This window comes from Acomys minous, assembly GCF_964271855.1.
Source record: "Acomys minous genome assembly, chromosome: 1".
In the NCBI taxonomy this organism is placed as follows: Eukaryota; Metazoa; Chordata; class Mammalia; order Rodentia; family Muridae; genus Acomys; species Acomys minous.
The window spans coordinates 60434198-60455136 of NC_140483.1; the positions used below are offsets into that span (position 1 = coordinate 60434198).

The 20939-nt window shown below is 42.3% G+C and overlaps 1 long non-coding RNA gene across 1 annotated transcript; it reads left to right on the top strand.

Annotated features, from left to right (window-relative positions):
• Positions 1 to 2654: 2654 nt before the first annotated feature.
• LOC311595726 lies at positions 2655 to 19549 on the top strand. The gene is made up of 4 exons (XR_014778554.1): positions 2655 to 2818; positions 5701 to 5823; positions 8774 to 8874; positions 18162 to 19549. It is a non-coding gene; the product is annotated as an uncharacterized lncRNA (long non-coding RNA).
• The last annotated feature ends 1390 nt before the right edge of the window (positions 19550 to 20939 follow it).

Below are 20939 nucleotides of genomic sequence, written 5' to 3' on the forward strand. Positions count from 1 at the left end.
CCGAACAAAACACCGGGCATCTAGGGCCAGGGATCTGACAAGGTGTGAATGCGTGGAGGACTCCATCTGTGAGGGATTCCAATTGCTGGGGAGAAATCGGGCCCTCTGTATCAGCAGCAAGCAACGCTACTTCGTAAACCCTAACAACCAGACAGCGAGCAACCCACACACTGAATCTGAGGCACTGGTGTCAGATGCAAGAGAGAAAACAGCAATCTGCTTAGGTGTTACACTTCAAGCAAAGAAAGATCTTATTCCCTTGAAGATGATGTAGACTTTGGGTTGTATCCAGAAGCTGTAATTCATGAATACTCTGGAGAAAAGACAGCCCAGGAAGCCATGGGCTTGGGTTATAGGCAACCTAATGAATGGCTCGGACTTCTGACTACAACAGTGAGCAATGTTCACCCACCTCACAGAGTCACATTACAGACAGCTGAAAGCGAGAACGCATCTTCTGCTGTAAACTTCTTTCGATTTGCGCCATGGACTAAGGACTAGATAGATAAAGAGTGAAAATGGGGATAAGAGGAGATATGGGGATTTGAGAAGCTCTTTCCATAATGGGCAGGATATATTACATTCTCCCAAAAGGGCCTAGAATATACTACAAAATTTAATTCAATTCTGTTCAAGAACTTGTACAAACATGAAGTCCACATCTCATAGAGATGAGGGTCCTAGTGTGACTAGAAGTCAGTCTCTGCTACCTGGGGACTCATGGTCTACTGGGTAATACAAACTGCTAGAAAGTAATTGTTAACAAAGTTCAATAGCGTTTTAAATTCTAGGTGATGGTCCTAATAAAAAGACAAGTCATGGTATTTATTGAGAAGAGGAGGCAATTGCCAGTCAAACCAGAAGGGAAACCTTCAAATGATGGGGAATGCACTCTGAAGGCTATGTAGGAATTGGCTAACTGAAATCAAGGCGATAGGACACTCATGGCAGAAGGACGTCATTTCTAAGGCAATGTGGCTGAAATGTAGAATGTCCAGCAAACCACAAGAAGATGGGCAGTTTGGAACAAAGCTGAATAAAAAAAAATCCAGATACTCCTACCTATGGGGTTCATTTGTAGGTGTTTTCCTGGACCACTGTACGGCCTTGTGGGGTCTAGGAGAGGGCTCATTCAAGAAGCCAAGACTCTCACGTTCCTTCTATTTATGGCTGTGAGCCTAGCCTTTAATGGCTGAGCCATCTCTCCAGCCCTCGCGTTCCTTCTAATGGGCATTTGAGAACATATTGCCCCTGCTTCTTGGTATAGTGGCTGTTCCTGAGAGGGAGCCCCAAGCCAGGCTACACAAAGACATGTAGTGGAGAATGAGCTTGGAATTCAGGGGTAATGGTGGGCCACGTGACTGCCGGAAACATACAGTGAGTGTGAAAGAGTGTCTGAGTCAATTCTTACACACAGCAATAGCTCTGAGTTTCCTATAGTTATATGAGTTCTCTGCATAGCGGAGCTGTGGACGCACTACGGTGCGCTTTATTTGGACAGTTCTCTTCAGTGGGCTGTATTGTTGCCGTGGGATGTGTGCATTACACAGTGCTCTGAATACAGACTCGCAGAAAGCTGCAGTGCAAGCAAGGAAGCAAGGAATAAGCAAGTCTCCGTTCTCTTCTCGGTGACCAGGAAGCCTGAGCCACTCCTGCCCCAGTAGGGATGATCCTGTGACCGGAACTACATCAAAATGCAAGTGCGTATGCACTCAAGCACATACCTTCACAGGTAAAGTATGCAAGGGGCCTGCAAATACACCCAGGCTTTCCACTAGAAGGAATTGTTTTTTATCGTCACCTTTACTAGGTACTAAAAAGATTTTACGCCTGAAACTGCCAGCAAAAGCAAGCCTGTATCCATCACTGTCTCCTCTTTTCAAGTCGAGGCTAGGTTAATAAATAAAGAATAATGAAAAATACTTCTACCAGTCCAGAATTTAATCTTATATAATCTAAATTGCTTGATTTGTTCTTGCTTCTTTTATGACCTGTAATCCAGCCAGTCTCCTAAACAGAGCATCATACCTTAGGACAGTTACAAACTGCACACTATGTCTGTAACTGATTACTTCTTATTTTCCTTACCACAGACCTCCATTTCTATCTCATGAGTTTTATCCAAAGTTGCCTCTGTTATTGGATCTCAGAACTGTACTTTAGGGAGTTGTGCCGACAAGAGATGCGATTGGTTCATTTTTCATGAAATGGGAGAAAATCTTACTAGGAACAAAGTGTATTTCAAAAAAAAAATCTTGGTCAAAAGAAAGCTATCTAAAAGTTATGTTAATTATTTTTAGAAAAGTTACTTGACTATAGACATCATGACAACCCCACAGTGCCTTCTGCTTCTATATTATACTTGGTTTTTTTTTTACTTTGTCCCCCATCAAAAACTGGATAAACAAGTATTTACTTCTGAGTGCCAAAATGCTCATTTCTATTTTAAAAATGGAATATCAACATCAAAAATAAGTTGTAAATTTTAAATTTATTTTTATTTTATAATGTTGATATGAATATTTTGAGAGTTTCATTCTATGTTGCACAAAACCATACACACACCATCTCTGCCATTTCTTGCTTCCTTGTATGAGGGGTGGGAGAGGGCAGGCATGTGCTACAGCGCATGTGTGGAGGTCGCAGAACAACCACGTCAGCATTCCCCTTCCACCTGTCTCTGACGGACTCTGCTCTTTTTCCGCTGTGTACTCCAGGCTAGCCCGCCTGTGTAGTCCAGGGATTCGTCTGTCTCTGTCTCCTATTGCGCTGTCACAGTGCAAAGATTACAGATGTGTACTGCACCATGGACCTTTAGGTGAGTTCTGGGGGTCCCAAACTCAGGTACTCACACCCGTACGGCTGGCGCTTTACTCCCCGAGATGCCTATCAAGTGCCTGCTGCTCAATTTTATAGCAACAGGGCTTAGGTAAGTAGATTCTCTGATATGAAAAGAAAACCGTGCAGCTAACAAGTGGCGAGACCAAACTGAGAGGGACCTGCAGAACCCTCCCAAACAAAAGTACTGCAGTGCTTTCCAAGCAGGCTTTGACGCACCAGCCTGTTTGATGTACTACGGGGCCCATACAAGCTGCTATGCACAGTCTGCACAGGCTCTTGGGCCTCAGATTTCTGTACCTCGGCCCTTTTGCCATTAGCTTTACATCTGCAGCCTTTTGACACAGGAAGAATACCTCATGCAAACCTTAGGGTCTGGGTTTAAGTGGGAAAAAAATAACCCTGATGTTTCTGAAACTCCCATTCCAAGCAGGAAGATGGACTAGTTAAAGGGCTCGGGGGCCATAGCAGAGTAAGAAGTATTAGAAATCTGTTTTACCATCCAGACGGCAAGTGCACAGCAGAACCTGTCTGATGCACAGTGATTCGGCTTCTTGGAGTCCATTAAAGTCTCGCCACTCAAACACAGTGGCTTGCGTGGTATAATGCAAACGGCAGCACATGCCTATCGCTCGCCAAAGCCCCGTGGCACGTGGCCATACTTTAGTCTTGCTCTTCTAAACTGGGTGCCTGGGTGGCCGAGTGCAGCCTCACAGAGGAGCAGCCACTGTGTGGCCCTTGTTGTCCTAGTCAAAAGGAACCCAGGAGATTGGAAGGGCTAGTATACATTTTATCTGCTCCGTGTTCTCCTTTCCCTTTGGGGTAAGATAATAAAAGACTAAGGCAACTAAAAATGGCCGCATACATGGAGAGAATTTAAATGTCATGAGCCATGGTCACAGAAAGGTATAGGTTCAGAAAAAGATTTGATAGAAACCTTAACTTTAAGATTCAGGCTGGGTCTTAGTACATAAACACCCCGGGAAATAAATGCAAAAGGAGAAAAATCAATGTTAGAGTTTCCACATTATGGATAATGTTCAGCTGACAACAAAGTCACAAGCCACACAAGCAAAAAAGTATGGTCCATTGAAAGGAAAAATTCAAACAGTCCTGAAAATTACTCACTACCTGAATACTAGAATAGTAGGCAGTGACTTTAAAGACTCATTTTTATGTGTGTGGGAGGGTTGTATTCCACATATTTTGGGGTGCTCATGGAGGCCAGACAAAGGCATTGGTTTATAAAGCACCTAACATGACTGCCAGGGACCTAATTCTGCTAGTGCTTTTAACTGCTGAGCCATCTCTCCTGTACAGAAAATGACTTTAGAACAACAGACTTTAATATGCTCAAAACAAACAAAAAAAACTACATGGAGGAAGTCGAGATGATGAGACATCTACAAAACTTAAGTATCAATAAAAATGCAATAAATCTCCCAAGTCAGAGTAAGTCTGGGACTGAAAACTGTAATTACTGAAATGATCCACTAGAGGGAGTCAAGGGCAGATTTAAATAGCAAAAGGAAAAAGCCAGAGCTGGAAGACAGAAGATGAAAGTCACTCAGCCTTTTATTTCCCCACTCTCCCATGCTTCTCTCACCTAAAGTCCCAATAGGATGTCCTCCTCTCTGACCCACTTTCCTAGTAAGTGAAGACTTTCATGGGACATGACCCTTGGGCTAGTGTCTCGATGTAAGTGAGTATATACCATTTGACTCGTTTTCTTTTTGGGTGATCACTCATTATGATAATTTCTAGTTTAATCCATTTGTCCACAAATTTCGGGAATTCCTTGTTTTTAGTAGCTGAGTAGTATTCCATAGTGTAAATATGCCACGTTTTCTTTATCCATTCTTCTACTGAGGAACACTTAAGCTGTTTCCAAGTTCTGGCTATTATGAATAAGGCAGCTATGAACATGGTTGAGCATATGTCCCTGAGGGTCCTAGAAACCTGCAAGAAGAACATTATAAGGTGCAGATCTGGGTCCAGGTGTCCTGCTCTAACTATGGCACCAGCCAAGGACAATACGTGCAGTAAACTTTGAATCCCTACCCAGATCTAGCCAATGGACAGGACATTCTCCACAGATGAGTGGAGAGTGGGGTCTGACTTTCACACAAACTCTGGTACCCCATATTTGACCACATCCCCTGGATGGGGAGGCCTGGTGGAACTCAGAGGAAGGATAGCAGACTACCAAGAAGACACTTGATACTCTTTGAGCATATACAGGGGGAGGAAGTCCCCCTCAGTCACAGTCATAGGGGAGGGGAGTAAGGGGAAAATAGGAGGAGGGAGGAATAGGAGGATACAAGGGATGGGATAACAATTGAGATGTAATATGAATAAATTAATAAAATATATTTTTAAAAAAGGAAAGTCACTCAGCCTGAGGTCAGAGAGAAGCAGAAATCAGGAATGTAATCTGAAAAAGGAGACTGGAGGGACAGCATCTGGTAAACTGGCACTCATGTTGAGAGTTCTAGGAGGACAAGACACAGAGGGCAGGGGAGAACATTTAAAGGTCAAAAAAGAACACGCACACACACACACACACACACACACACACACGCACGCACACACATTTGTTGAAATTATTTTCCATTTTGTATGTAATTTAAGATGTTGGTACATTTTCCAGGAAAGAATATTGAAATTTTTGTCTAAATTTTAAGTTAAAATTAAAAAAAGAAACAGCTATTAATCTAAACCCTTGTATCACAACCCCACATTTTGTTTTCTACATAATTTAAGAGAAAACTGATGTCCTTAAAATTGTTAATTCCTATTTTTAGATGTGGTTCGCCCTATTGGTTTTTTTAATTTTTCTTATATCAGTTCTTTACTTGTTAGTGTTTTGTGTGTACGTGCATAAGAATGCCCTTGCAGCAGTGCATATGAGGAGGCCAGAGGACAGCGGGCAAGAATCGACCTTCTCCTTCCACCTTGCAGGTCCCAGGGATCGCACTCAGGCTGGTAAGCATGGCGGTGGCAAGCACCTCTACCCACTGACTCATCTACTGGCCCAGGACACACATTTTTTTAAATTTTATTTGTTATTAATTTATTCTTGTTACATCTCAATGGTTATCCTCCCCTTGTATCCTCCCATTCTTCTCTCCCTTCCATTTTCCCCTTACTCCCCTCCCCTATGACTGTGCCTGAGGGGGATTACCTCCCCCTATATATGCTCATAGGGTATCAAGTGACACACATTTTATAAAGGGGTAACACGAAGCATCAACAGCTGGCGGAATCGAGATGAACTTGTGAAAAGGCAGCACTCATGTGTGCTATTGAATGTAAGGTGCTGTAAATACAGTGCATTATAATATTAAAACTTTAAGTGTGATCTCCGTTATAAGAACAAAAATACTATAGAACACCATATAGATGATGGATGGATGGATGGATGGATGGATAGATGATAGATAGATAGATAGATAGATAGATAGATGATAGATAGATAGATAGATAGATAGATAGATAGATAGATGATAGACAGACAAAAAGCAGATAGTGTAAGACCGGTGAGATGGCTTAGCCTATAAAGCACTTGCTCTAACCACTTAAGTTCAATCCTCAGAACACGTGTAAAATGGATGGAGAAAACTGACTCTGAAAAATTGTTCTTTGACTTCCACACACGTACATACATGTCTGCATTCACACATTCATACGTGCATGCATGCACAAACATAGACACACAAACACTGTATTACTACTAATATGATATTAATTTAAATGATATGAGAATTCAAATACCTTACTAAATATTAACTGGACACAAGAGAAGCTAGTGGTGTAAAAAAAAAATTAGGAAATTAAAGAACACTATGAGGAGCATAGAAAGACGTAGTCAGGCACAGAGTCACAACCTAGCTGTGTTGACTCAACCTTCCATCTGCACATTTGTAAGGATGATAGGAGAATGAAACCATAAAAAAGTAGGTGATTCAAGAAGTGCAGCATGTAACACAACACTAGGAGAACATTTAAAAAGTAAAGATGCAACAAATAATTTTGTGTGTTTAACTTCTTGGCTCTGTCATTTTCTAGCTGTGTGCCTTTGGGGTAATTTAAAATAGCTCCAAATTCCATGGCTTCATCTATAAAAGTAACAGGGCCTATCTCCACATATTGGTGTAATGGTTAAGGGAGATGAAATAAGTAAAGAATCTCGCTGATTTTGTCAGAAATTTCTTACTGGGTCATAGTATGTAATTACTCAGACTTTTCCTAAACAAAGCGATTTTATAATCACCTATTCTACTTAACCTTCAGAGCCACATGTACAGTTAGGGCTCCCGTGGAATGAGGTCCTCCACACAGCTGAGGTGGCACATTATGAGCAGTTCCTCCCTTTCCCTGGAATTACACACTCTCTCACGTCTACGTCCTGACCCTTAAGTGCTTCTTGCATATGTCCATTCCCTTCTGTGATAGAGGATGTCCTCACGCCCTGGAAAACATCTTCCAAGTTTACCGAGTAATAGTCACAGAGTATAAACCACAGTTGCCACCAAAAATTCTGGAAGCCCCTTGAAATGGAGTCAGCTGCCCATCCTTTGTCCAGTAACTGTTGCCAGTGATACAAAGATAAAAAGATAAAACACAGCCAGTCTAGTATCCTTGTGGTACCTGACACCGTTCAGGTGCTCAATAAGTGAATTTTATAGTCATTACCTCCCCAAATGCCAGGACAAATAAATACTGTAGCACTCATCCAATAACCTTGCCTCCTCATATGTGTGAGATTCATCTCTCAAAGATAATTACAGAAAAACCTAGGGAAATAGGCTGTGTGTCATGTTCTACGGTACATTGCTGAATTCCAAGGAATTTATTCTTCGGGATGAAATTGGAAGACTGGAATTGCTCAAATAAATTCGATACCCAAATTCAACCCCAAACTACTTAAACGTGAAGACTTTCGATAACTGCAGTTATTGAACAAGAGGTGAATTTTCCTCACAAGGATCCCTGGAAGGAACCAGCACTCAGTGAGGGGCTGTCGATAGGGCATGTCTTCCTGCTTTTTGTGGAAGGTTTTATTTGATAAACTTCTTATTTACTGCAGCACACTGTGGAGAGAAATCTTTACAGATGCTGTGGGTTGCTTAAACAAGGCCAGACAAACTCAGCAGGGATGACATGCGATGAGAATTTAATGTTTATGTGATCCTAGTGTCTCCTGTTCAGGGACCACCACACACTCATCTCAAACATCGTTGTCAGTATCCATGGCTGTTCAGGGCCAGCGTGGAGGCCATTTATCCAAGGTGCGCATTTACAGTCACACGTGGTGTGGATAAGCCATGAACGCATTATGGAAAGGGCATGGTTTTGTGGATTCCATCAGACTTGACTCTGGATGTGTGTCACCAGCTGGCACAGAAGCTTACAGCAGGGGCTTCCTCTCTGATGTTGTCATCAGTGTATGTGAAACATGTCTTGATTTATGATGTTCTTGTTCTTGTTCTATGAAAACTTCCTCAAACTGTTACTTTGTTTTAACATGGAATTTAACATTACCTAATCCATGTTCCAGAATCATTGTAACTTATATTTGTCTTCAGAATAAAAGAATTCTCAACTCATTTGAAGCTAGTGTTGTATTTTTGTGTCACACTTAGAACTCAGATTTTTTTTGTCTTTCATATGCGAATGCTTGCATTTCAGGCACACACCGTCACATTTGGTTGTATATGGTGCTCGAGACGGAACCCAAAGCCCCATGCTTGGTAGGCAAGCACTCTGCCAACCATGCAGTCTTCATCCCTACACCTTCTCTCCGTTTCACACAAAGGCACCGTTCTTCCTCGCGTCTTATACGAACTGAATTCCCAGGAGCATAAAAACATAACTGGGGGAAGAGTGTGTTTTGCTTTCTTGGCACTTCATCAGAAATCCTTCATTGTTTCAGGAAGGAAGGAAGGAACTAAAGACTGTAATGCCATTCAGGCATGGGAGTGAACAACAGGACCCAGCAGGAAGATCCTTCATTCAATGTGATTCTCCCTAGAGGTATAAGAACTTAACAACTTTATTATGTTTTATTATGCATTTGAATGTTTTGGGATACATATTAATTAATTATAAATTGCTTACCTAGTATACTGTTGCCTCCCAGATAAGGTATCATGTTGATTTTTATGAATATGGATAAGTAGATTATATTATCTATACCACTTATTTGAAACTTGTGGAAATGGAATTATACAATGAAAAGTGGGTGGTAAAATCCCTAGGGTGAGAAAACGCTGATGTAGATACTGGCTTTAGAAGTAAACTCTGGAAGAAGCCTTCAATTCCATATTCTCAATGCAAAAGTCTGGAAGGAAAACATGAAAGTAACAGGTTATTGTGGCTGCTATTAGAGTCTCAAATGCAAGAAAATGCAGATAAGAAAGTCACACTGCAGAGTGTGGCCATGGGTCATTAGGGAGTGAGATTCCTCACCTTTTCCTGCTTGCTTTTTCATCGACTCTTTCCCATAACATCAATGTGATTTTAATATGAGTCTTCCTCAGGATAAAATTTTATATAGTTATCACCCTCTAAAATAACCACTGTAATTAAAGGAAACCACATATTTAATTAAAGAAATCTGCTTATTCGTGGGGAATGGAGCAGGATTGTAATGCCTATGCTTAAACCAGAAGTGCAAGGTAATGATTTTGTAGAACAACCATTTGAAACTGGAATTTAAATGAAAACCAACCTCTGGGAAGGGCACCAACATATTGATTTAAAGAAAAGTCTCAGCTATTTCTCTTTCCTGGCCTAGCATATCTTAGTGAGATTCTAACAAGTGGATGAGAGAAGTGTTTGATCAGTTCTGAAGTGGTCTGGATGAAGACGTGTTTGCTGAGATGGTCACACTTTTGGCTGGGCTGCCCCACATGCAGATGGATTTGCTGGTTTGAGCAGCAGGCTCCTTTCCACCAGCCCTCTGTGACGTCATCACAGACACAGAAGTAACTCATTTATGATGCCTAGGTTGCTTCAGAAAACCCTGAGCTTCTGCTCCATGATTCCTCCAACCACTACAAATAGAGTCTAACTGATCTTCTGGAGTAGAATGAAGTGATTTTCATCTCAGTAAGCACTGAAGACATTCCCCACACCTCTTAAACATAAGGAATTACACGACAGAGGATAGACTGGCAAGGGCCTTTGTCCCACAGGCTCCTCCATTGTGACTTCTGTGGGTGGAAAGCATGTGCCCTGCATTCCATCTCTGATGATTATTCTTAATTGTTGTCGGTTGTCAGCTTGATGGAATCTAGAATCACGGTGCGGGAAGACCCACCGTGCATGGGTGCTGGGCTTAGTAAAAACGAGAAAGTGAGCTGACCACTGGCATTCGTGAGTCTCTGCTTCCAGACTGAGGAGTCGATCTGGGCCTCACCCTCCTGCTGCTCTTCCTTTCTCACCATGATGAGAAAACGTGAGCCAAACTACTCCTCCAAAACCACTCCTTCCACTCTTTGAGATGCTTATGTCGGCTAGGTGACCACAGCGATGACAAAAGTAACTAATACACCGGCCTCAGTGAGCTCCCTTCTTTATAATGAAAGGTATATTTTATTACTGTTGGTAACAAACAAACACATGATGATTGGCTCCTCTAAAAGTTCTCTTTTCTTATAAAATAAAACATTGCCATGGCTCCATTACAGTACAGTGAGCCCCATGGTGATGAAAGTCCTAACTCATCTGTTGCCCTCCCATTCTGATGACCTAGGAGAATCACATTACTTCACATTCCAGGCAAATTCCCTTAAAAGATATTGAGAACTACGGTGGTGTACATAGGTGATTGATCTAATCAAAGAAAAGAGCAAGTATACCAAGAAGGAAGACACTATAAAGGAAACATAGAACTTTCTAGAACCTTTTTGAAGTATAGTGCCCATCTCCTTCCCTGACCACCCATTGGGTTGCAGGTGAGAATTTACAAAGTCTGAAGAGCACCTTGGGTTGACTCTCTAGCTCCTTCTTGTAACAGGATTTTTGGCTGCTTTATTGGGTTCTTTTTCCTATCTCCCTACACCACCCCTCGCCCTTACACCTCCCAACACTAGGTACAAGAGAAAGAAGCTTAGAAGGGAACCAGGGGTGTTGATATCCTTAGACTATTTCCTGATGCTTAGGGGGATCAAGTATCTTGGGGAAAGCTTGATTTTGTTGCCAGGATATCTCCAACCAGCATCCAGCAATCCAACAAACAGTTAACAGCAACAGCAGCAGGGATAGCAGGGGAAGCAGCAGCTGCCACCCTTCTCAGGGCTCTGGAATTTATACCTTCTGAAGAGTCCCCACAATGCCAAATATAAACTATCTTCAGCTGGCACAAATCACACTCCCTCCTAGAGCACGAGACAAATCATAGTCAGCTGCTGTGGACAATCTGAAGTAGCCCCATATCTCATACCTGGGATTAAAACAAAAAAATGCATTCACATAACATTTCCGTGGTTTTTTTTTTAAGAAACCAAAGTCCTCAGTACACCTGGTCTCTGCTCAAAAGGCTCAATCCCAGCATTCTCTAGTCATACTCTGACTCATTTTCATTTATTGTTTTCTGTTCCTCAGTATGCTAAGTTTCGTTCAGTCTTCACAATGATTATACTTAAACGTTTAAGAGAAATAGACACCAAAGCACCGAGCGATGGAGTCTACTGACCAGCCACCCAATTAACCAAGGTTTGAACTTGAATCTCTGACACCCAAGAATTTGTTTTCTGACCTTATTCAATTGCCCTGCAACTGAGCTCTTTTCTTCCACTCACTGACTGAATTCCCATTCTCTTTCCTTAGGCCCAAATTCCTGCCTTAAAAGCCTACCTGGAAGCTTCAAAGCAAGGCTTTGCCCTTCATTTCCCTTCCTCTCCCCACATCTGAGCCTCCTCCCCACACATTACTAATTCCAAATAGCTTGTCGCATTCCTCTACCCACCTGCCAGTACAGCCACCTCTTGTTGAACGCCCCTCGGTGCCCCTGGGTCCACCTTACCACAAATTCATTCATTTATGTGACATTCGGTGAGTCTCTGACGATCAGCAGCCCATTAGGCACTTCAATACTGACCTTTTCCAAGATACTGTAGCTCACTGGAGGGGAGGTGCGTGGTGCGCATAGATGTGAGGCGCCTCTAAAAGACTCCCAGCCCAGACCTCCAGTCTGAATTCTGTCCTTCACAGGGCCAAGCAAACTGCACCTGTGCCCGGGCACCCCCATGGACTGCATGATCTTGCTGCTTCTTAAGGGGTGCCTTAAGCACAAACTGCCAAACTCTTTATTTGGAGGGTTCTAAAATGTTTGGACTTCTGAGCACATTGAAGCCTCTTAAGGGACCATTCCTCTCATTAGTCAACCTGCCTAGAGAAGAAGCAGGTTTTTTTTTAATCTTATTTCCCTATTTACACAGGAATTTCACTGTAGCACTCCAAAGTGGAAATCGGTAAGGTACAAATCTTTCCTCGAGGGGATTTATTCAGTGAAGTGCTGAAAGACTTCATTATTAGAAGTGGCCTTACCTTTAAGCCAGCCCCATGTCACAGACCCCATGAACAACAGAATAAATAGGTTTCTCTGAATATCTTGAAGTTCAATTATTTATTTAAGGCAGAATCAATATTTCATGTTAATATCGAATAAAGAAAAATGTCTTCATAAAATACCTTCCTGCAGGGGCACCCTCAGCCTTTCTGGGCTCACTCTTTTTGCTGTGTATTATTTTTACTCTGCCTGTGACAGCACTGGGTGGATAAGGGTACTGAAGACTGAAATCTAAGTGCTGTGCTATGAACCACTGTGCTTTACACAAGAAACATTTCATGAGTCAACAATGAAGATATTTTGGCAAGATTCTGCCCATAGACCTCAGCTTCATAGCCTGTGCATTGTTTAAATGATTAAGAATTAATCTCCCAGGATGGGAAGATGAATCACTCATTCAAACACTTGTCTTGTACCCTATTTAGCATGAACTGCTCACTTGACATAGCCTAAAAATTTCCTGAAAATAGAGCCTCAATTGAGTAATTATATTTATCAAGTTAGTCTGTAGGCATGTCTGTGAGAGACTGAATTGACTGTTGACTGATGTAGGAATAACCAGTCCACTGTGGCCAGCACTATTCCTTAGGAATGTGGTCCTGAGCTGTGTAAGGTATCTGGGTGAGCATGAGCCTGAGCCTGTGAGTGAGTGAGCAAACAACATCTCCAGTGATTTCTGCCTCCATTTCATGGCCCTGAATTCTTGCCTTGACTTCCTTCACTCATGAGCTGAGACCTATAAATCCCTTTCTCCTCTAATTGCTGTTGGCTAGAGTGTTTTATCACAGCAATAGAAAAAAATTGGAATACCTTGTAAGCATGCGGTCATGGGCTCCATCACCAGAAATGTGGAACATGGTGACGTGTACTTGAAATCCCTGCACTGGCAAGGCAGAGAACATTGGATGCCTGGGACTCACTGGCCAGACAGCTAAACGTACTTGATGAGTTCCATATTAATGAGAAATCCTGTCTCAAAATCCATGGATGGCTCCTGAGGAATTAGCACCCAATGTTGTCCAGGAGTTAGCACCCAACGTTGTCCTCATGCTGTCACATGCATACTCGTGTATACCCATGAAAACACACACACACAAGTGCACACACATACACACACACACACACACACACACACACACACACACACATTTCCTGAATTATTGAAAACTTTTAGAGTAAATTCCAACTTTTCTAAAAATACAGTTAAAGCCGGTAACAATTGGCATGACTTCCACCTGCCCATAATCAGCTCAGGCAGAGAGAATATTTACGTTCAGTAGTTTTTGTAGGTCTCTCCCTCTTTCACATCTTAATCTACTCCTGGTACCAGCCTGTCTGGGAGAAACCCATGTCATTACTTGGCCTCTGCAATAGTAACTTGTTTGAATGAATTATCCCCCACATTCTGCTCTTTCTCAGTCAACCTGTATACCACTCAAGAGACCATCTCAAAGCAATAGAGATAAATAAATGAACAAAAGGCCACCTGGTAAGAAAAACGCAACAAAGGAAAGTCTGGAGGTCTCTCCACCTAGTTCCCTGTCCTGTGTTTGATGGCTATCCCATGGCAGGTTGTACCAGCTTTGCAAGCTTTCAAATCTCAGAAAAGCACATCACCTTTGGGGGTGGGACGCCAGTGCTGGGAGCTGTCCGTCACAGTTGGTGCTGAAATGAAACGCAGGCCAGAGGTCTGATATAGATATAAGCAATGTTTGTTCATTCTAAAAACAGTTTAATAGTAGCTAACAAACATGCATTAAGCAACTTGCAATTACATATGTAATATATAATATATTAATGTATAATGAGTTAAAAACAAGGGATTAGTAGTAACAAGGCATTATAATAACAAAGGTCATTTAACCCTCTGCACTTCTAGCTTAAAGAAAGCCTCTGAACTCTGAACAACCAACAGGAAGAGTGGAAAATAAACAGGTGCCAGCCTTAATAACTGATTGGGAAAGTGAGCTAGTTCAATAGAAACAAACCTCCTTCGGGCACTGATATCAGAAATTTCTCGTGTCTACAGAAAGGACAAAGGAATGCAATGAATTATGTCCTTGTCAAAATCTTTAATGTAAAATTGGATGCTACTTTCATTATGTTTCTCCTTATGTTTGAATATGAGCAAATGGATTCTCCCAAAGTGATTAATAAAGGGCCAGCTAAGGCAGGAAACAGGGACGAGGATTCAATCAGATATAGTTGATATTAGTTGTTCTCATTTTTAAAATGGATGGTTCTAGACACCAGCGGAATGGACCAGCTACTTTTGGACAGAGACTTGCTCTATCTTTTTCCTCCTCTGTCTCCTTTTCTCTCCTCTCACAACTGTCCTTCTACACTCATTTTCTCTTATCCCTAGACAGCAGAAAGAGCATAGGTTTTGAGATACAGTTGAACCACAAAAGTTCAGAGGCTGTTCACTAACACAGTGATATTTTTTTAAACATTTTTAATGTATTGCCTTTGCTGTGCTACTAATTAGCTGTGTGACTTTAGCTCTTCTGTGGTAAAGGATCAAGAAGTGTAAAGTGAAGAATGGCTTGGATGCCTTGGCACAGACTGTAGTGACACTATACAAAATTTTTTTAAAAAGCTAGAATGAGCATAAATCTAGAAATGAGGGTGATAAATTTATTTGGAAAATATCAGTGTGCTGTTCTTGTGAAATTTCCGCAAGCAGGGGTCTGGCAGACAGAGATGTGATTCCTAAGTCCATGGTGATGTGAAGCTTTTGATACAGATTCGTGACTCACCATTCATTTCTTAAGGGTGAGTTAAGACTAAGAATGCGTACCTAATTAGAATGTATAAAAACTTAGTTAGGACATTTCAGGAAAATGGACTTGGTGGGGGAAAGGGGCCGAATGAAAGTGGGACTTGAGGGCAGTGAATTCCGAGCATGAGGAAGAAAGTAAATCAGATATCAGGGACAATCGGGAGGGCAGGACAAGGAGGAGAAAAGGGAAGAACTGTTTCTAGGTGTGGTGGTGCACTTCTGTAATCCCAGCACTTGGGAGGCAGAGGCAGGCAGATCTCTGTGAGTTTGAGGCCAGCCTGGTCTACAAAGTGAATCCAGGACAGCCAAGGCTACACAGAGAAACCCTGTCTTGAAAAAAAATAAAAGAGGGGAATGTTAAAGGTGTTGATGTGGCTTTTTCTTAATTTTAATTTATTATAGTTTATTCAGGTTACATCCCAATTGTTATCCCCTCACTTGTATCTTCCTGTTCCCACCCTCCTTCCCACTTCTGCCATATTTCCCTCCCCTAGACCTCTGATGTGGTACCCTTCTCCACCACCATATGACCACAGCCTATCAGGTCTCATCCAGATAGCCTGCTTCCCCTTCCTCTGTGTGCTTGCTGTTTCTCTCTACCAAGGAGAAGTGGTGAAATCAGGGCACCAGAGTTCATGTCAGGAGCAGTCCCCACTCTCCCCACAACTGGAAGAATGAACTGTTCATTGGCTAGATCTTAGCAAGGGCTCTAGGTTCACTGCATGCATTGTCCTTGGTTGGTGCAACAGTTTGTACTGAGTGCCCTGGGTCCATATCCACCTGCTTTGATAGTTTCCTTGTTGGGCTCCTGAACTCTCTGGATCCTTCCATTCCCTATTCTTCCATACCAATCTCAGTGCTCTGCCCAGAGTCCAGCAGTGTGTCCCAACATCTGTCCTGACCCTGATCTAGGTGGAGTCTCTTGGAGGATATCTATGTTGGGCTAATATCCGGTTATAAGTGAGTATATACCGTGCATGTCTTTCTGGGTCTGGGTTACCTCACTCAGGATAATCTTTTCTAGTTCCTTTTATTTGCCTGCAAATTCCAAGATTTCCTTGTTTTTAATAGCTAAGTAGTATTCCATTATGTAGATGTACCACAGTTTCTTTATCCATTCTTCAGTTGAGGGACATCTAGGTTGTTTCCAGATTCTATTATGACTAAAGCTGCTATGAACATATTTGAGCAGAAGTCCTTGTTGTATGGTGGAGCATCTTTCAGGTATATGACCAGGAATGGGATAGCTGGGTGTTGGGAAAGTGCTTTGAACTCGTTGGCACAGGAGACAACTTCCTGAACAGAATACCAATAGCTCAGGCTCTAAGATCAACAATTTATAAATGAGACCTCATGAAACTGAAAAGCTTCTATATGGCAAAGGACACTGTCAACAGAACAAAATGACAGCCTACAGACAGGGAAAAGATCTTCACCAACCCTCCATCTGACAAAGGGCTAATATCCAAAATATATAAAGAGCTCAAGAAATTAAACACCAAATAATGCAATTAAAAATGGGGTACAGAGCTAAACAGAGAATTCTCAACAGAGAAACATTAAATTTCCAAGAAATACCTAAAGAAATGCTCAACGTCCTTAGTTAGTTACCAGGGAAGTGGAAATTAAAACAACTGAGATTCCATCTTGCACCTATCAGAATGGCTAAGATCACAAACTCAAGTGACAGCACATGCTGGTGAGGATGTGGAGAAAGGGGAACACTCCTCCATTGCTGGTGGGAGTGCAAACTTGTACAACCACTTTGGAAATCAATCTGGTGTTTTCTCAGAAATTTGGGAATGGTGCTGGTGTAGCTTTTTCTAAACATAGAAATAATCTGATGGACTAAAACTCATGTTTCTGGGATTCAGGACATGACTTGGTAGTTTTTTTTTTTACAAACAAATGAAATCCCTAAAGCCAGATGTGATAGCACACATCAATAATCCCAGAGCTCCTGTGGGGAGATAGAAGTAGAGACAGGAGAATTTCCTGGGCTTTACAAGCTAACTAGCATTGTATATGCTGCAACACTAGCAAAGAGGCTCCACCACAAAACAGTTGGAAGGTGAGGACTGACGTCAGCATGTGTGCTGTGCCATGCACATCCCCTGGCCTCACATACACACAGAAACATGCATGTTCACACAAAGATGTCATATAGACAAAGTAAATAAATAAAAATTTTTAAAGAGCTCACATTTCTCTTTCATTAAGTATTTTATTCCGTATTCATTCATGCATACATATATAACGTGCTTGTTTCCAATATACCCCATCTCCTCCCCTAATATCCTTCCTTCCTGCCCCCCAACACTTTTTCTCCTCAACTTCAGGATTAATGCCCACTGAGTCCGTTTAGTGTGGCCTGTGAACACACAGGTGTAGGATCATCTACCGGAGCATGGATAGTCTTGCTTAAGTAACATACCTAAAGAGAAGTAATTTTTCCTCTCCCAGGACACATCAGCCACCAATAGCTCCTCAAGAGCCATGGAACCTCATGAGCCCCTCTCCATCCAAGCTTGGATTTGGGTGGCCTGATGTTGTGCAAGCATCGTGCACACAGTCTCAACTAGGAGTTCATGTGTGCAACTGGGCTGTGCTGCCTGGCCAATACCTTTCTCTAAAGACTTCCAGTCCCTGAGCTCTTACAGCCTTTCTGCCCCCTCTTCTTCAATGATCCCTTAGCATTTGCAGAGGGGTACGTGATAGATGTCCCATTTAGAGCTAAACACTCAACACTCTCTTATTTTCTGCACATTGGTCAGTCGCTTGTCTCTCTATTGGTTGACATCTACTTCAAAAAAAAACTTCTCCAATAAGGGTTGGAAAATGCACACATCCTGGGTCTGCAGCTCTCACTGGTGCTGCTGCCAGATCAGAGCTCATATTTCTTGAAATGACCCCAACAACGTACCTTCCTCCTAAGTTTTATTCTTCTCTTTCTCACTCCCTCAGTTCCCACTCCTCTTTCTAGAGTCACCTCCTGCATAGACAAACTGAGCGTATGGCTCTGCCTTCAAAGGAAGTAAAATCAACCTGGAAGAGGAAAAGAGAGGAAGGGGAGGAAGTGAAGGAGATATGAAAGAAGGAAGGAGTTATTTGCTATTATTGAGTGATGAAAGTCAGCTCACAAGAAAGAATTCTTCCGGCTTATATTCCTGAGCCCCTGTTTTCTGCTACCCATGCCTATCACACACCACTCTCAACTCAGATAATAATTTCTAGACCTTTTGGCAAATAGCAGCTAAAATTTGATATTTGACCAGACACGGTACTGAGACACCATGGATATCCCAAATCCACTTTTAATATTTCTGGCATCAGATGAAGGTGAGCCGTTTGCAGACAACTCCTCCTTTGATGCGTGTGGTAAGTGGGGGAGTGGAGCCCTGAAGAGTAGTGTGGAAGTGGTAAGGTATCAATAACTGCTCCCATCTAAAGCCACCAGCACAGTGAGGATGCATGGAGTAGGCCACAAGGAAAGGTCCAGGGCCACAAGGGCGTTCCACCATATGCAGGTACGCAGGCCATCAAGAATAACACCTAGAGCTTTGTGGCCCTCCAACCTCCCGCAGAGCCCACTCCACCTCTCATGGGCTTTGGCCAAGCTTCTTTACCTTATGTAGTAGGAATCGACCAAAGAGCCCCAGAATTAATCGAGGCATATGTGTGCTGCTCTTTCTGGACAGCTCAGCTTGCACAACTGCAGTTGCATGGACACTGATGGTGGTAATGGCTACTGCTTGTCGGTCCATCTGTGTTCCTCCTTGTTCCTGCTGATACTGCGGCATCCTTCGCTGATAACAAAGGCCATGTTGCAGGAGTCTTTCCCACCACTCTGCGATCTCCTCAAAAATGGCTTGGGGCAGACTCGTCCGTCCTGTACCTTCACTTGTCCTACAGTGTCTGGGCAACAAGGGCTCACCTCACTTCTCATGGAGTTTCTTTCTCTACCAATACAGATTTTTATTTGTCAGGGAAGGACAAGACCTCAGAGGAGCTGAGGTTAATGACCTCCCCCTATACCTGCAGCCCATAATTCACGTCCTCCCACTCTGAAGATGTCTTTTTAGGTAAAAGGAGAAGACACTGAGACTTCCTTTGTTTTCTGTGTTGTCTCTTTAAGCTCAGACAACCATATCCATGCCCCTCTTTGAAACATGATGTTATTCATTACCTGTTATTTATTCTCAATGTTGAAGCTTTATATAAAATCCTGACATGAAGATAATGCCTTCTTTAAAACCTGTTAGCAGAAAACTTATATTCGCAAATACATAGAGTGTAACATGTCTTAAATAAAATGTTACTTTGTGAATAAAAGCTGAAAAAATAATTTAACTGAGAAATCAGATTACATTCTGTCAAATGCATCCTAAGAGCTTTCCATAGAGCTAAGCAGTCTAGGAAAATATACATTTGAGGCACTTAAAGCCTACTAGAGGAGAACCCTAGTTTGGGTCAGAAGTCAAAAAAATAGTTGGTATTTAGAAAAAGATGATTTGTTTCACTTTTAACTCTGTGTGTGTGTGTGTGTGTGTGTGTGTGTGTGTGTGTGTGTGTGTGTGTGTGTGTACACAGTGCCTCACAGAAGCTAGAAAAATGCATCTAAAACACATGTACATGAGAGCAGTGGCCCTGGAGCCCAAGTTAGGGTAATAGATGCCCTGGGGTTGGGGTTACAGACAATTGTGACTCCTGATATGGGTGCTATGAGTGCTGTGAACCAACCTGAGCCATCTACAAAAGTAACAAGCATTCCTTTACTTTCTCCCTTTTATTAAAAATAGATATTTTTCTCACACAATGCACTCTGATTACATCTTCCCCTCCCTCCACTCCCACCAGTGTCTTCCAACTCCACTACTACTCAGATCTCTCTCTTTTGTCTCTCATTAAGAAAGAACAGGCTTCTAACAAAATGTAACAAAATAAAATGTAATAAGATAAAGCAAAAGCTATCACATCAAATTTGGGCAAGGCAAACCAACAAGAGGAAAGAGCCAAAGAGAAGGCACAAGAATCAGAGACCCACCCATCCACACACTCAGGACTCCCATAAACGTACTAGGTCAGAAGCTATTAAAATATGTATAAAGAGGACCTGAGGCAGATCCGCATGGGCCCTGTGCTTCCTGCTTCTGTCTCTGTGGGTTTATATGAGCTTTGCTTGGTTGATTTAGAGAAACATGTTCTCCTGGTGCCCTCCATCTACTTTTGGCTCTTAGAGCCTTTCTACCTCCTCTTTCTCAGGGTTCCCTGGTCTCTGGGAGGCAGGATTTTATGGAAACATTTCATTTAGAGTTGTGGTTCCAAAATCTCTTTCTGTGTATAATGCCTGACTCCACAGACATCGCTGTATTTGTTCTGTCTGCTTCAAGAGGAAGCTTCTCTGATAAAGGCTGGATAGGACACCGATCTAAGAATAGAGCAGAACATCCTTATGAATCATTTTGTTGTTACTTTTTTTTTTAGATCAGCAGTACTAGGTATTACATTAGGTCTCTAGGCTGTCTACTCAGTGTTGGGTATGGGTTCCAACTCATGGGATGGACCTTAAGTCAAATCAGACTTTGGATGGTTACTCCCACCATTGTGCCCCCATTGTCTCAGCATATTTTTCAGGTGTGGAGAGCCACAGATAGCAGCACCCCCTGCTGCTTCCCCGGTGCAATGTGCCCCCTTTTGCGCATGCGCAGTGAGTAAACCTTATGCGCATGCGCAGTGAGCAAG